This window comes from Columba livia, chromosome 5, assembly GCF_036013475.1.
Source record: "Columba livia isolate bColLiv1 breed racing homer chromosome 5, bColLiv1.pat.W.v2, whole genome shotgun sequence".
In the NCBI taxonomy this organism is placed as follows: domain Eukaryota; kingdom Metazoa; phylum Chordata; class Aves; order Columbiformes; family Columbidae; genus Columba; species Columba livia.
This window is the reverse complement of record NC_088606.1, coordinates 140,766-157,704: the sequence shown is the minus strand read 5'-3', so window position 1 is coordinate 157,704 and position 16,939 is coordinate 140,766. Positions and strand designations below refer to the sequence as shown.

Below are 16,939 nucleotides of genomic sequence, written 5' to 3'. Positions count from 1 at the left end.
GCAGAGGCCCATCCTGCCCCCGGGTGGGGCTGAGGTGTCCATGGGCTTCAGAAACACCCCTGGGACTAACTGGGGGGACGGGGTGAGGGGGGAACCAGGGGGCTGTGCAAGAAGCCGGGCTGGCTGTCGGCAGCTGGAGGAGGGGAGCGCTTTGCGCTTTGCTCTGGGTCAGGGGATCCAGAACTGGGGGGACGCAGCAGCTTCGTGCCCCGCCCCGGGGTGCCCACGGCCGCCGTGTCGCAGAGGTATTGTTAACCCCGTCTCCCCCCCACTTCCCCCTTTTGCCCCTCCCTCTCCCCCCTTCCCACTCAGGACAGGCGATCCGGAGGGAAAGAAGGACACAGAGAAGAGAGTTGGAAAAACTGGCAATGTTTTACTAATGCTATATTAAGAGTAGAGAAAATAATACAAAACCAATCCTGAAAGTCTCAGCAACTGCAGAGCCAGCACCTGAAGTCCTGGACTGGACTCTGCAGCCAACCGGAGCTGGATTCAGTCTCTCAGCAGGCCTCAGTTTGCAGGGACGACTAGCAAGGTCCTCTCCTAATGTCACCATAAGCAGAAGGGACGAAAAGGGGCAAAGAGGACAAGATCCTCATGATCTGCCACTTCTATATGAAGTATTCATGTGAAGGGGATATTATACACGGTTGGTCAGTTTGTTGGTCACCTGTTTCTTGTTGCTCCTCTTGCAAGATGTGAATCTGTCCTTATCAACAAGTAAGCATTCCATTGCAATGTTTATCAAAACATGTATGTGTCTGGTTCTCCAGGAAAAGGCAGCTAATATGAAGCTTCAGCTGACAGGCAAATTCATGCTGTCTGCCTATCAGATTGCCGGAGGGGCGGGCGTCGAGGGCTGGGTACTGCGTGCCGCCCGCAGCCAATGATGGTGCGGAAGAGGCGGGCGTTGCGGTGTCCCTACTGCGCATGCCCCAGTCGCGAGCGCTGATAGGCGGAGAGGGAGATGATTGACGTGTCCCGGGGAGCCAACCGGGATGCGGCAAGGGGCGGGTGCTGCAGTCTCCCTAGTGCGCATGCCCAAACCGCGAGCGCTGATAGGTCCACGGTGTCTCGGGGCCGGGGCCGGGGGGGGGAGACCGGGAGCGAACGGGAACGGGGGTCGGGGCGGCTGCGGAGCGCTCGCTGCGGCCGGCGCCCGGGCATCGGGAGGCGGGCGGCTCAGGGCCGCCCTTCGTGAGGTTCCCCGGAGGCGGCAGGAGGGCGGAGGGGAAGGAGGCGACAGCCGGGGACCTCCCGCTGCGCGCGTGTCCGGGGCGCGGCGGCTGTCGGTGCCCGCGGAGCCCGGCGGGACGGCGGGGGAGCGCGAGGGGAACGGAGCGGCGAAAGAGGCGGCAGGTGAGTGCGGCAGCGGCGAGGGTGACCGTGCCGTTGGAACGGGGGGAGCGGGAGGGGGCGGCGCGGCGCGGCGCGGTGGCGTTCGGTTCCGGTTCCCCCCCCCCCCCGCCGCCCTTACGGCCGCGCTGGCGAAGCTGCTGGGAGGCGTGCGGTCCGGAGCCGCGTCTCCCTCCGGCGCAGCGCCCGTGCCCGGTGCGGCAGCCCCTCCGGGAGCGGCGCAGCCCCCGTCGGTCGCGGGGACGGTTACAAGCAGAGCTAAGGCGCGGTTGCGGGCGGGCTGGGTGGCGTGGCGAGCGGGGCGCCGCTCCGGCGGGAGCTCGGGGCGAGCCCCGGCGGGTTCCGTGTCCTGCGGGCGCGGCTCTCGCGCCGCGGCTCTCTCTGTGCGCTTTTTTGTTTGGTCGCGTTTGTTTTTTGGGTTTTTTTTGGCGGGATTCCCGCCAAACGCGGCACGACCGCTCGCCCGGGGCTGCCGCGGCGGGTCTCAGTGGCGCCGTCCTGCGGGCAAAGCGCGGTACTGCACCCGGCCGCCCCAACGCGGTGCCGCGGCGCGCCTCGGTGCTGCCGCCCTGTGGCGAAACCCGGGTACTGCAGCGCACGGCAAGGGGGGGGGGCAGAGACGCCGATCGAGCCGCGGGGGTTCGCGGTCGGGTCTGTGCGTGCCGGTGTCCGTCCCCCCCGACGGGGGTCAGGTCCCCATTTGTGTGAAAACGACATCCCTCCCTCGGTGCCTCCTTAAACGTTTAACGATGTAAATATTGCTCCTGCTAACGTTGTCGGCGCGGCTTCTTTCCTCAGTGGATCCGTCTGGCAGTCGGTGGCCCGCGGTTGCTCGGCAACAGCAGAAGCGGATTGAAGGGACCGGCCGCTGGAGGATGCCGAAGCCTCCCGGGTCAGCGGTGGGAGCAGCTTTGCGTAAAGCGAGGGGTACGTGAAGCCGGGCGTGCGGTGCCGACCGCCCAGCAGGTAAGGGAAGCTAAAGCTTTACCTCCAGGGACTTCTGCCCAGAAAGCTGAAGCAATTGCTCTCGCGTGAGCTGTAGAGTTACGCAAAGAGAAGAAGATTAGTGGCTGCACTGATTCTAAGCAGGTTTCTTGAAGGGTGCGGGCCCTTGAAGCCGTTTGAAAAGAATAAAGTGTATTAACGGCACAAGGGAGGCAGATTAAACGTGATGCTCCGGTTGCTGGAAGCTGTGCTGTTGCTAGGAGAGTTGCCGTCACGCGTTGCAACGGGCCTCAGAAGGGAAACGCTGCTCAGAAAACTGGCAATAAATTGGCAGGCGCCGCTGTAAAACCAGCCACCGAAAGGACAGAGACTGGTACGGAAGCCGCGTCTCTGAGCCCAGGTGGCCGTGTCCTCCAGCCAACGTCAGGGAACTGTAACAAAGAGGATAAGCAATTAGTAGGAGATTTATAGCCCGATCAGAATTAGGGTCCAAAGGAGCCGTCACCGGCGACGGGAGAGCAGCGGCGCGTCGCGGCGCGAGGAGCTGACGCGCTCTGTCGAGATCGGACGAACAGGTAAGAGCGAATTTAGAAGCTCTGTGCGAACGAGGCAATGGGAAACGTGCCTAGAAAACCATCTTGATGGTGCACGCGGGGTACAGACAAGAGCAGCCGGACGAGGGAAACGTACCAGGACGACGCTGGCAAAGGGAGTTCTCCGAGCTGCCTGGAAAAGGGGGGTGTCGATACCGGCCGGCACGAACGGCTCCCTTCTCGGGTCGGCCGGAAGCGTTGCCGTGCCGGGGGGCGGCTGCCGGCCTGCGGGCCGGGGCTGCGGCTGTTTGGGGCGCTGCCCCCGCTTTGTTTTCCTCGGGGAGCCCCCCCACGCTCGGGGGCTTGTGGGACGTGCACGTGCGAATGACACGGTGTTCCCAGCTGCTCTGTTCTCTGCCTTGTTTTTTCAGGTGCCTGTCCCTGTTTTCTCTTCCCGCTTTTGAAGAGAAGCTGCCGAGTCAGCGTACGCTGCGGTGAAGTTCTACAAGATGCGGCCCTCAGGAACCGGTTGACGTGAGGGAAATGCTTTCTGACCGCCTGCGCGGTGAGGGGACGTTTTTCACCTTTTAGCTCCTTCTGCACGACAAGAGGGAGACGGAAGGTTAAGTAACACGTTGTTTAGGAGCTGAGAGCTTAGTTTGTATTTAACTAATAATTAAGAGACGTGTTGTCAGCGAAAAACTAAACGATTACAACTAACCTCATCAAATGGAAGTCGAGAATGCGGCTTAGCAGCGCTGCTGACTCTGCCGTCCCGTTCCCTTCCCCGTTTCAGCCGGCGAGGCGGCCGGAGGACCCGCTCTGTGCGGCCGCGGGGCCCGCGGAGTCGAGGGCTCTGTCGGCGCGCCCCGGGGGTTTCTCTGGAGAGACTCCTCGTCTCGGTCGCGTCGCGGCGGGGACGGACGAGGACCTCTGGCGAGGGGTCTTTCTGCGCTGGGAGCCGGGACCGGGCACGCGCTCGCGGGGCGTCCGTAAGTCGCGGTACGGAATTTAGGCAGGATAGCGCGCACGGGCTTGCGAGCGCCTTACAGGCGTGCGGTGGTTGCTCGTGCGGCCAGCTTTTGGTGTCGGTTGTTCCGGCGCTCCGTCGCGGTGTAGAGCCGGCCCCGTACGTAGCGGTGAGGCGTCCCGCAGTTCGGTTTGATTCTCGGATAGGCCTCGGCTCTGACTGTGCACTCGAACGCCAAAACCTACAGCGGAAGCTGCGGTGGCTTTAGCGTGCAAGGGGCGCGAGCGCCGTGAAGCCGCCCGTGTGGCCGAGCGTCCCGATCGCGGCGCTGAGCGTTAGACGGACTTGAGCCGCGTGCCGGAATTGTTTTGTTTTGGAGAGGGCGGGATAAACCTGGAGCACAACTTGTGAGGGCGGTACGTCGTGGGCAGGTTTTAGTATTGCCTGTGGAGTGCCGCTAGAAGCGTTCGTAGTTCTTGCTTGTCTCTGTTACAAGGTGAGCCGTGTCGTCCTGCGTGACGCGTAACGGGAGGACGGCGCGGTAGCGGTGCTCTGCACAAGAGCCCGTTGGGCGGTATTTTAGCTGGCGGGAAAGGGATTGGGGAACCACCTGGTGGGAATGCGAGGAGAGCAGCCCTGGCGGAATCTGAGGAGGCGAGGCCGTTGTATAAATTGGACAAGGAAGGAAAGGCTGCGGGCAAAGCGCGGTGCTGCACCCGGCCGCCCCAACGCGGAACTCTAATGTGGAATTCCTGTGTTTCAGAGGGGGAGCTGTGACCGCCCCGTGCTCAGCAGACCCCCCAGCCCGGGTGGGGGGAGCAGCGCCGGAGCGGGAGACGCGGCTCCGTCCTCCGTCCCCAGCGTGCCGGGGGGCGGCTGCCGGCCTGTGGGACGTGGCTGCGGCTGTTCGGGGCGCTGCCCCCCCATGTTTGGGCGCTCTGGTATGTACATAGGTAAATGGCGTTTTAAAGTAATGTGCTGCCCGCTGGGGCTGTTTTCCTTTTCTACCTTTTTTTTTTTGAGTGAATAAATGGGGGGACTCGGGGGGTGACGATGATGTTGCTGGAGGAGCAGGCCGGTGAGAGATGGGGCTTTCAGCCCCAAAACGCCTGAACAATCATGGGTGGGGTGTTTAGTGGTACTGTGGGGAGGAGAAGTGTCTCCCTGTCCGTTGCAGAGAAAACAGAACAATCCCACATCAAAGCTGTCCTAGAGAAGTAATTGCTGTTTGTCATTCCGGTTCTAGAGCAGCCCGATGTGCTGTTAAAGGTTGTGGTGGTGCGGGTCAGGGATCCCCAGGCTGTGCCGAGACCGCAGGACGGCTGCTGGTGGAACAAAGTCAAGGACAACTTCTCAGAGTAAGAACCTCTCTATTTGTTCTCCTCGGGACACATCCCTTTGCCTCTGGACCCCTCACAAGCTCACTCGCCACCTTGTTCCCTCAGAAACCCGTTTCCTCCCAGTTCCTCTGCGATTGCCCTGCCTGCCTTTGGGTCCCTGCAGGCTCGTTGGTGGCATCACGGTGCCTGTTTGACCTTTTGCCCCATTAAATTCCCCTCTTTTCTCTCTTCCCCTCAAAACTTCCCCATTGGCTCTTGTCACATCCCAGAGGCCTCATTTTCCCCTCTTGTCTCCTCTCAGGACCCCCCATCTGTTGGCCCCTGTCGAGGGTTTAGATTGCGGGGTGACAGTAAAACCCTGGCAGATGTATTGTTAACCCCGTCTCCCCCCCACTTCCCCCTTTTGCCCCTCCCTCTCCCCGCTTCCCACTCAGGACAGGCGATCCGGAGGGAAAGAAGGACAGAGAGAAGAGAGTTGGAAAAACTGGCAATGTTTTACTAATGCTATATTAAGAGTAGAGAAAATAATACAAAACCAATCCTGAAAGTCTCAGCAACTGCAGAGCCAGCACCTGAAGTCCTGGACTGGACTCTGCAGCCAACCGGAGCTGGATTCAGTCTCTCAGTAGGCCTCAGTTTGCAGGGACGACTAGCAAGGTCCTCTCCTAATGTCACCATAAGCAGAAGGGACGAAAAGGGGCAAAGAGGACAAGATCCTCATGATCTGCCACTTCTATATGAAGTATTCATGTGAAGGGGATGTTATACACGGTTGGTCAGTTTGTTGGTCACCTGTTTCTTGTTGCTCCTCTTGCAAGATGTGAATCTGTCCTTATCAACAAGTAAGCATTCCATTGCATTGTTTACCAAAACATGTATGTGTCTGGTTCTCCAGGAAAAGGCAGCTAATATGAAGCTTTAGCTGACAGGCAAATTCACTGAAAGAGAAACTTGTTTTTTAATGAAACCAGGACAGCCCCCACCCCAATCCCCTCAGGACTCCTCTGATTCCCATCTGCTCCTCTCAGGACAGCTGAGCTTGTCTTTTGGGGCCCCTGAGAGCCCCCATTTACCTTCTTTTACCTACCTTTGTTGTTGTTCCCAGCCTATCCTGGTGTTTTCCATCCTTCAGGACTTACTTATTACTGTTGTGAGAGTCCGAGAGAAAAGGAGGAGTGTCTGTGACTTACAACTGTCGTTGTTGATCTACAGTGTTTTAGAGACGGATTCTTGCAGGATCTATTTCTGGTTCGTCCTTCACTCCTCCCCAGACCGCAGCGCTGGTCCGAGTTCCCCAGCACACGTGTGTGTGTCCAGCCGGGTACGCTGGGGGAGCGCGTCAGGGCGGGCAGACGGCTGAATGGACGCGCTGTCAGCGACTGCGGAACGAGCTGGGGCTGCTTTGACCGTGTCCAGCCTTGTGCGTGTGGTTTGTTTTCACTTGCAGGCTGAAACAGCAGTTTCCTTAATTAAAAACACCCCAACATGTCCCCCGGCCCCCAACAAAAATAACGCCAAAAATGCCACTGAAAGAAACACAGGGAGTTTTTAAAAAATTTCCTTTAGCTTTCTCCCCCCTCCACCCCTACCCTGCTGCGTTCAGTGCAGTGAATGACCGTGAGGAGATGGCTGTGGATCTGGCTGTTGAAGGGTGTGTGAAGGAGAAGGAGGTGTGTGTAGAGCAGGATTGGTGGTGGAGGTGAGTGCAGCTGGTTCGGGTGTGGGGCTGTAAATTCTTTTTGGAGGCTTCCTAGTTTCTGGTGTCACCTGCGGGGTGAAGTGTGACTCTGTGCAGGTTTGAAAGGTGCCACGTGCAGAGCTCCCTCATTTGCCACCAGATCTCCCAATCACAGAGACAGCGTCGCTGTGCAGCTGCTAAGGACAGCGCGTCTCGTGCAGAAGAGCATCCTTTGTGCTCCGTGTGCGTGTTCCTCCTTTGAAATGAAGTTGGGCCGCCCGGTGTTCCACGTTACGTGTGGTACCTGCTGGGCTGAGTCTCCTCCCCGCGCTCCGGTCGGTTCCGTCGCGCTGCCGCAGCCCCGGCAGCACCGCGGCGTTCGCTGGACGCGTTGTTGGCGGAGCCGGCACCGACAATCTTGACACGTCGAGGCGCTGCGGTGGGTTTGCCTGGGAATTCCAAGGTAATTCCAAGGCAGACAGTAATAATCCCCAATTTATGTAGTAAAATTTAAAAGAGTGGAATATTAATGCTGGAGCACTAATTGGAAGTAATACCTGTAGAGAAAAAAACCTCTAGTTTATATCTACAATAAAAAATAATGTGTGCTAGTAAATCCGCCTGGTAGTAATGTAATGATAAAAATGTTAAAGTGTAAATAGATGAAATTATATAGGCATGAGCAAGAAGTAAATTTAATTTCAGCTATTACTTGGTGAACCAGGCAGCAGTTGTTCCCAATCTGAATGCTAGTTTAAAAAACACATTGTTTGGAATTCCTTTTAAATGATAAAGGCAGAAAACTAATGTGGAGTCATTGGTAGCTTCATTTGAACAACCGTTATGAAATAAACCGCAGACACGAATGACTGCATAGGAAACAAAGTGAGGAAGCTTTAGATTTTAAACAGCATTGGAAAGTGATCGGGAGTGTTTAGTATTTAAATTATAACAGAGCCACGAGATGGGAGGCAACAAAGCTCAGAACCAAACAGAGTCAAAACGTTACATTTCTTTTTTAAAGAGAAGTATAAAGGAACCACGAAGTAGTGGCTGTTTATAAACAGAGGTATTAAAAAGTTCCCAGGCAGTAATGATTCCCAACAGAACACTAAAAGATATTTAGATGTAAAATAATATTAGAAAACCGTTATGACAGTCTGAATTTAACCACAGCTTTTTTGGGGTTGTGCAAAAACATGACCGCTATTAATTACCTCTGAGTTAAAATAAAAAGACATCAAACTAGATGTGATTAACAACAGCTAATTTTAATTTTTCAGTGTGCTATCCAGTCCGGCTTCTCCCTCCAAGGGCGTGGTCTGAGAAAGCCACACCCCCAACTCCCCCCCGTCCAAGCTCCGCCCCTGCCAGTCTGTGCCCTCCCCGAGGCGCGTGTCCCTTACAGACCCCTCCCAGCAGCATAATGCATCGAAGCCCCGCCCGCGGCTCCACCCCTAAACTCAGCCCCTGCTAAACCACGCCCCCTCAGAGCACGTGCTGTACTGAGCCCACCCTACTCTCGGCTCCACCCCTCCCTAAGCTACGCCCCCTTTGGGCGTGTCCTTCTCCGTACCCCAAGCGGCTCCTCCTATGGGGGTGTGACACACGGAGGCCCCACCCCCTGCCCAGTTCCCCCAGGTGGGCCTCCCAATGGGCGTGTCCTCCCAGTCCACGCCCCTCAGCACGGATCCCACCCCCGTGGGTGGGGCTACACCCAGCTGCGCGCGCGGCCCCCCCACCCATGCGTGACCCTAAGTAACCCCATGGCAGCCCTATGGCTGCCCCACAGGTACCGCTACAGCAGCCCTGCTCCTGCCCCGCAAGAGCTCCAGACACGCCTCTGCAGAGCCCCCACAGCAGCCACTTCAGTGCCCCACAGCTATCACCGCAGCCGCCCCATCCCGCCCCACGGCCGCCGCTGCGGGACCCCTGGAGCCCCCGGCCCCACACCCGCCCCGCAGCCCCACAGCGCGCGGTCTCGCGGCCGCGGTGCCGGTGAAGCCACGTGCTGGCCGCGGCCGGAGGAGCCGCCGGTTTTCCCCCCCCCACACCCCGATCGCTGCTGCCGCGGCCGGAGGAGCCGCCGGTTTCCCCCCCCACATCCCCCGATCGCTGCTGCCGCGGCCGGAGGAGCCGCTGGTTTCCCCCCCTCACACCCCCCGATCGCTGCTGCTGCCGCGGCCGGAGGAGCCACCGGTTTTGCCCCAACATCCCCCGATCGCTGCTGCTGCCGCGGCCGGAGGAGCCGCCGGTTTCCCCCCCACATCCCCCGATCGCTGCTGCTGCCGCGGCCGGAGGAGCCGCCGGTTTCCCCCCCACACACCCCCCCGATCGCTGCTGCTGCCGCGGCCGGAGGAGCCGCCGGTTTTCCGCCCAGCCCCGACTCTCCTCCTTCCTCCTCAATCGCCGCTGCATGCCGCCACGATGTCTTCTCTTCCGCCATCTTGTTTCCCCCTTCTGCGCTCATTCGCTATTTTATACCGAGGGAGGGAGGAGGCGCTCGCTGATTGGCTGACAGTGTCAGCCTCGGAAGTCGTCCATTGGCTCATCCCCACGAGGGGTTCTCCGAGGGGGTGGGAGAAAGGCGCTGATTGGTCACCGTGTCGCTGAGGGGAGGAAGGCACTGATTGGTCACTTTCCGCCGAAGTTCGCCCTCCCAGTAACAGGCGCTGATTCGCTAGCGCCCCTGAGGTAGAAAAGGCGCTGATTGGTCGGCGTTTTCTCGCCGACGTTAGCCCACAGCAACGAAGCGCTGATTGGGCAGCGCGGCTGACGAGGCGGCTCGGCCATTGGCAGGAGGGCGGGCGGGGGGCGGGACCGGGCGGGACAACGAGGTAATAAATGGGGCGGCGCAGAACGCGCGCAGGACCAGAAAGGCGGAGGCGGCAGCGCCAGCGCGAGCTCATCGGCCCCCCCCCCCCCCCCCCGCCCCCCCGCGGCGGGAAACCCGAGAACGGCAGGAACGGCGGCCGGAATCAGTTAACGGGGCGGGTCAGGGCGGTAATTATCGTGCGGGTGTTAATTGGGGCTCGGCGGGTTAATGAGTGACCGGCGGGCTGGGGTGTATGTGGGGGTTTTGATCGGAACTGGGGTTTTAAAGCCGCGGGTTTGTGGGGGGGGGGGGGGGGGGGGGGGGGCGGGGGCGATTAAGGCTCCCGGAGCCGCTTTAGCGGCTTAAATCGTTGTGTTGAACGCGGGAGGAGCCGGTTCGGGGCTTTTCTCAGCAATCGGGGCTGGTTTGGGTCCAATTCGGCTTTTAAAAGATGTTTTTACGTAATTTTTGGGTGCCGATTTGTGCCAGAAGGCGCCTTTGAAATCTGTTTATTGAGGGTTTATCAGGAGAATTAAAGCTTAAAGCTCGGGGAGATTTGGGGCTTTTCCCCGGATTTTGAGTCCAAATCGGTTTTTTTAGAGCCCTTATTTATTTAAATTGTTATGTTTAAAGGGTTTATTTGAGGTTTTATTTGGAACATTTTGGGCGGGTTTGAGGCTCCTAAGATTTAATTGTTGGTTTATTATTTGATTTATTATTTCACTGCGGTTCGGGGCTCCTGAAGACGCTGAGTTGTTTCAATTATTTAGCGCTGTGAGGAGCCGTTTTGGGGCCGTTGGGGTCTAAATCGGCTTTTTAAAAGGTTTATTTAACGCGTTTAAAGTTTGAGGGGCCGATTTGCGACTTTAAAGCTTTTTGAATCTACTTATTGATAAGAATTTATACAATAGATTAATATTCAAAGCCCGGGGGGAGATTTGGGGCTGTTTCCCAGGATTGCGAGTCCAAATGCGTTTTTTTCTGTTAACCGCTTATTAATTTAAATTATTATATTTAAACGGGGCTTTTTGAGGTTTTATGAGGGTTTTTTTGAGCATTTTGGGCGGTTCTGAGGCTCCTAAAGCCGCTTAATTGTTTAAATTATTAATTGTTAAAATAATGTAAGTAGTTGTTGAAATAAGTGTGTAAGTTATTGTATTTAAAGCCGGGAGGGGCATTTCGTTGCTTTTTGGGGGGTTTTAGGGCTGAATTCACTTCATTGAACGTGTCTAGAGCTGGGGGTCCCAGATCTGGTGCTGATTTGGCCCCAAAAAAAGCTTTAAAAATCTATTTATTTATATAATTTACTGAATTAATATTTAAGCGGGAACATGTTCGGCTTTTTTAACCCGCCGCCATTTTGTCTCCCCCGTCCCGCTCTCCCTCACGCTGAGGGGGCCGAGGAGACGCTCGCTGATTGGCCGGTGCCGTCTGGCGGGAAAGCCTCCCCCGGCTCAGCCCCGCTCGGCTGTCTCCGAGGGAGAGAAAGGCGCTGATTGGTCGCTGCCTCTGAGGAGAGAAAGGCGCTGATTGGTCGCCGCCTCCCTAAACCCACGTAATTGTTTACATTCCATTTTAAAATTTATTTCTATATTTTAATTTAATTTAACTTATTTTTAATTTAATTTAAATTTAAATTATTAAAGTTAATTTTAATTTAATAGTAAATATATAGACTAAATCAGTATAGCAATATGCTACTATAAACGATATGATGAATAGTAGAAATATATAATATATAATCTGATATAATTAACTGATCAACTAATACTCATTGATATTATGTAATGAAATTTATAATTAATATATAATGGCATAATGATATCTATAATATACTATTGTAATGATATTCATTAAATATTAATATATATTATATATATTATGTATAATTACTATGTAATGTATCTAATCTATTTTTACATATATATCTTATTATATAAAGCTGTGAGGGACCATATTTGGGCAGGATTTTGAGATTTTTAAGGCTGTTTGGTCTCAAATTCAGTTTACTTCATTTTGGGGCTGTTTTTAGGATAATTTGTGCTCAAAGAAGCTTTCAAGATCCATTTTTTTGGCAGTTAATTTGCTCACTCGGTTAATGTTGAAGCGGGGGGATTTGGGGCTGTTTCCCAGGACTGTGACACAAATAACGGCCCTTTCCTTCCCTTTCCCACTGCAGCTCCTGCGCAGAGAACAGCGAAGGCAGCCTGGCCACGCCCCCTCCGGCTGACCGCGCCCCCCCCTCCGGCTGACCGCGCGTGCCCCCCCCGCAACTCGGCTGACCGCGTGCCCCCCCCAACTCCGGCTGACTGTGCCCCCCCGCCCCCCCCGGCTGACCGCGTGCCCCCCCCACTGCACTCCTGCTGACTGTGCGCCCCCCCCACCTCCTCCGGCTGGCCACATCTCCACTGCACACCATGGCGGGGATGGGGCGGGGGGGGATCACAAGGGTCTATGGGGCGGTGTGGGGGTCAGGGCGGCTGTGGGGTCAATGGGGTTGTTGTGGGGTGAAACACCCCTGAAGAGGCTGAACCCCCTACAGGTGAGTGACCCACACAGTGCCCCACAGTGCCCCATAGCACCTCCATTCTGCCCTACGGATCCACAACACTGCCCCACAGCACCCTATAGCTCCTGCTTGCTATCCCACAGCACCCCATGGCTTCTCCACTCTGCCCCATATGTCTACAGCAGTGCCACAGAGTACCTCATATGTCTTCCACTCTGCCCCATGGGTGCAGAGTGCTGCCCTACAGCACCCTATAGCTCCTGTACTCTGCCCCACAGATCCACAGTGCTGTCCCACAGCACCCTATAGCTCATTTGGCCTATAGACCCACTGTACTGCCCTACAATGCCCCATGGCTCCTACACTCTGCCCCATAGACCCACAACACTGCCTCACAACACCCCATTGCTCCTGCACTCTGCCCCATGGATGCCCAGTACTGCCCCACAGCACCATATAGGTCCTGTACTCTGCCCCATATATCCACAGGAGTGCCCTGCAGCACCCCATGGCTCCTGCACTCTGCCCCATGGATGCCCAGTACTGCCCAACAGCACCATATAGGTCCTGTACTCTGCCCCATACATCCACAGGAGTGCCCCCCAGCACCCTATGGCTCCTGCATTCTGACCCATGGATGCCCAGTACTGCCCCACAGCACCATATAGGTCCTGTACTCTGCCCCATACATCCACAGGAGTGCCCCCCAGCACCCCATGGCTCCTGCACTCTGCCCCATGGATGCCCAGTACTGCCCCACAGCACCGTATAGCTCCTCTACTCTGCCCCATACATCCACAGGAGTGCCCCCCAGCACCCCATAGTGACTCTACTCTTCCCCATAGACCCACAGTGCTGCCGCACAGGACTCTACTCTGCCCCTTAGACCCAGAGAGCTGCCCCACAGCAGCCTGTAGGTGCTGTGTTCTGCCCCATTGGTGCAAAGTGCTGCCCCACAGTGCCCCACACCTCTGTCCACCTGACCACCCTTCCCTCCTGACTGCGCCTGCACTGCCCACTATGGGTGGGTCACAAGGGTCTATGGGGCGGTGTGGGGGTCAGGGGGGCTGTGGGGTCAATGGGGTTGTTGTGGGGTGAAACACCCCTGAAGAGGCTGAACCCCCTACAGGTGAGTGACCCACACAGTGCCCCACAGTGCCCCATAGCACCTCCATTCTGCCCTACGGATCCACAACACTGCCCCACAGCACCCTATAGCTCCTGCTTGCTATCCCACAGCACCCCATGGCTTCTCCACTCTGCCCCATATGTCTACAGCAGTGCCACAGAGTACCTCATATGTCTTCCACTCTGCCCCATGGGTGCAGAGTGCTGCCCTACAGCACCCTATAGCTCCTGTACTCTGCCCCACAGATCCACAGTGCTGTCCCATAGCACCCTATAGCTCATCTGGCCTATAGACCCACTGTACTGTCCTACAATGCCCCATGGCTCCTACACTCTGCCCCATAGACCCACAACACTGCCTCACAACACCCCATTGCTCCTGCACTCTGCCCCATGGATGCCCAGTACTGCCCCACAGCACCATATAGGTCCTGTACTCTGCCCCATATATCCACAGGAGTGCCCTGCAGCACCCCATGGCTCCTGCACTCTGCCCCATGGATGCCCAGTACTGCCCAACAGCACCATATAGGTCCTGTACTCTGCCCCATACATCCACAGGAGTGCCCCCCAGCACCCTATGGCTCCTGCATTCTGACCCATGGATGCCCAGTACTGCCCCACAGCACCATATAGGTCCTGTACTCTGCCCCATACATCCACAGGAGTGCCCCCCAGCACCCCATGGCTCCTGCACTCTGCCCCATGGATGCCCAGTACTGCCCCACAGCACCGTATAGCTCCTCTACTCTGCCCCATACATCCACAGGAGTGCCCCCCAGCACCCCATAGTGACTCTACTCTTCCCCATAGACCCACAGTGCTGCCGCACAGGACTCTACTCTGCCCCTTAGACCCAGAGAGCTGCCCCACAGCAGCCTGTAGGTGCTGTGTTCTGCCCCATTGGTGCAAAGTGCTGCCCCACAGCGCCCCACACCTCTGTCCACCTGACCACCCTTCCCTCCTGACTGCGCCTGCACTGCCCACTATGGGTGGGTCACAAGGGTCTATGGGGTGGTGTGGGGGTCAGGGCGGCTGTGGGGTCAATGGGGTTGTTGTGGTGTGAAACACCCCTGAAGAGGCTGAACCCCCTACAGGTGAGTGACCCACACAGAGACCCACAGCAGCCCATAGCCCCTCTGCCCTATAGAGTCACTGCACCCCATAGCTGCTTTTACTCTGCCCCATAAATGGACAGCAGTGCTCCACAGCACCCTAAGTCTCCACTGTGCCCCATAGACACACAGTGCTGTCCCACAGCACCCCATATCTTGTTCACTCTGCCCTATAGACCCACAGTGTAACCCTACAGCACCCCATAGTTCCTCTGCCCTATAGATCAACAGCACTGTCCCACAAAACACCATAGCTTCTTCCCACTAGCCCATAGGCCAGCAATTCTGCCCTACAGCGCACTAGCTCCTGCACCCTATCCCATAGACCCACAGCAGTGCCCCACAGATCCAGTCTGCCCTATACAGCCACAGCACTGCTCTGCAGCACCATATACTTCCAGCACTCTGGCCCATTGATATGTAGCACCCCACAGCTGCTGCATTCCACCCATAGATCGAGATTCCTGGGTCCCCTCACCCCACCAGCTGTCCTGGGTTGCGATGCTGCACGGGGCCCTGTGCACAACAAAATGAGGACAGCATGGCTGCTGGGCGCCACCCTGCTTGGAATCCAAGATGGCTGGGGGGGAGGGCTGGCAGCCATGCTGGCACTGCCGGAGGGGCTGTTGGTCTGCGCCGTGCTCAGGCGGCAGCTCCCGGCTGTATCGGCTGCTCCTGTGGCCCTGCACCCTGCCCATGGGAACAAGGTGGCTGCCCTGATGGGCGTGGCCATCTCGGCTGCTGTGTCCCTGCTGGTGGGTGGGGCCATGACTGTCATGGCTGCCAAGCCTGTGCTGGAAGGGTGGGGCTGAGGTGGGCGGTGCCTGCCTAGGGTGGCCATTTTGGGGTGGGGCCCAAGGTGGGTGGTGGGGCCTGTGACTCTGTTTGCCCCTGACGGCCATCTTGGAAAAGGGCAGCACTGTGCCGCTGCCATCCTGACGTTGCTCCCCCAGGGCCATGTTGGGGGATTTTTAACCTGGTTTTGGGGCCAATTCTCACCCAATAAAATTAAATAATGTAAAAAAACCTTAAGCATTTGGTTTCTTCCATTTCCAGTGAAGGATTTGGGGGTGGGGTTTAGGGTTGAGGGTGGGGCTGAAGGTGTGGGCAGGGCCACTGTCAACCCCACCTCCCTCCCAAGCTCTCCCCAATGTGCCTTCCCAAAGGGGTGTACCCTAATCAGGCCCCACCCCCTTTCCAAGCACCTCACCCTCCCAGCTGGGCTCCTCCCCCTTGACCCACACTTCCACCCCCATTGGTGGGCTCCCTGCAGGGGGTGTGGCCTACAGACCTACAACTCCTTCCCCTCCGCTGCTGAGCCATGTACCCGACAGGGCATGACAGGGGCAGACAAAGCTCAAGAAAGACCAACAGAGCCAGGCAGGGCCTGAGAGAGCTTGAGAAAGTCCGACAGGGCCTGACAGGGCCCGAGAGAGTTTGACGGATCCTCACAGAGCCTGACAAAGCTTGGCAGAGCCCAACAGGACCTGTCAGGGCCTGACAAATCTTGTCAGTTCCCGATAGAGCCTCAATGTGTATGACAGAGCCCTGGGGGTCTCAACAGAGCCTGAGAAATCTTGACAGGGCTCAGCAGACCCCAACAGGTCTCGACAGAGCCCTACAGAGCCCATCAAAGCCTGACACAGCCTGACAGACCCAAGAGGTCTCGACAGGGCCCTACAGAGCCCATCAAAGCCTGACAGAGCCTGACAGACCCAAGAGGTCTCACAGGGCCCTACAGAGCCCATCAAAGCCTGACACAGCCTGACAGACCCAACAGGTCTCGACAGGGCCCTACAGAGCCCATCAAAGCCTGACACAGCCTGACAGACCCAAGAGGTCTCACAGGGCTTCACAAAAACCAACAGTGTCTGACAGAGCCCGACAGGAGTGCAGGTGCTGTCACTTCCAGTGAGGGTCCAGGTGATTTGATAAGGGTGGTGGGTGGGGCCTGGGGTGATTGACCCCTCCCCTTTCCCAGGGGATTGTGGGAAGGGGTGGGCGGGGCTCAGGGTATTTGAGCCCCAGTCCCCAGGTGGGGAGCTCATTCTGCTGCTGGGCTGCTTGGGTGCTGGTTCTCTGCTGCTCCTTTAGCAGTCGGCAGCTTTTGAGCTGTTTAAGCTACACGGGCAGATGTGTTTGGAGAAGTGGAGATGTCTGCTTGAGGTAGGACCTTCAGGAGCAGAGAAGTTTCAATTGCAGCTGTAGTTGAAAGTATGTTTGTAACTTTTTTTCTTCTATTGAATCAATGCCTGGTACTTTGCGTTTTCCCTAAATTCCTGATTGCAATGAAGATGGGGTGTTAATTCTTGGTTTGTATTGGTATGTAACAAGTTGCTGATATAATCTCTCCTCCTAGGATGCTCAGGTTATCTACCAGGGGTTAGGATGAGCATCTCGTATCTGTAGGTGGAGTTTTAGCATTTCTGAAGGAAGCAGCAGGACCATAAGGCAGAGTGTCTTTCAAGCTACGGGGCGGCTCATGGCCTCCCTGATCACCCACAGAACAGTGTGTTGTCCACAGACCCTTTGCAGTGTGCGGTGGACCCT

The 16,939-nt window shown here is 56.8% G+C and overlaps 1 protein-coding gene across 4 annotated transcripts in view; it reads left to right on the top strand.

Moving 5' to 3' along the window:
• Positions 1-15,415, top strand: part of LOC135579494 (collagen alpha-2(I) chain-like) — a 68,532-nt gene extending 53,117 nt beyond the window's left edge. For 2 of the 4 annotated variants that reach the window (XR_010472642.1, XR_010472641.1), the window contains 2 exons: positions 6,277-11,192; positions 11,817-15,415. The gene's annotated coding sequence lies outside the window, so the exon portion shown is untranslated. Of the gene's footprint in view, positions 1-63; positions 5,163-6,276; positions 11,193-11,816 lie in introns of those variants that run through there. The other 2 variants (XR_010472646.1, XR_010472643.1) reach the window with 2 other exon arrangements.
• Positions 15,416-16,939: the final 1,524 nt, after the last annotated feature.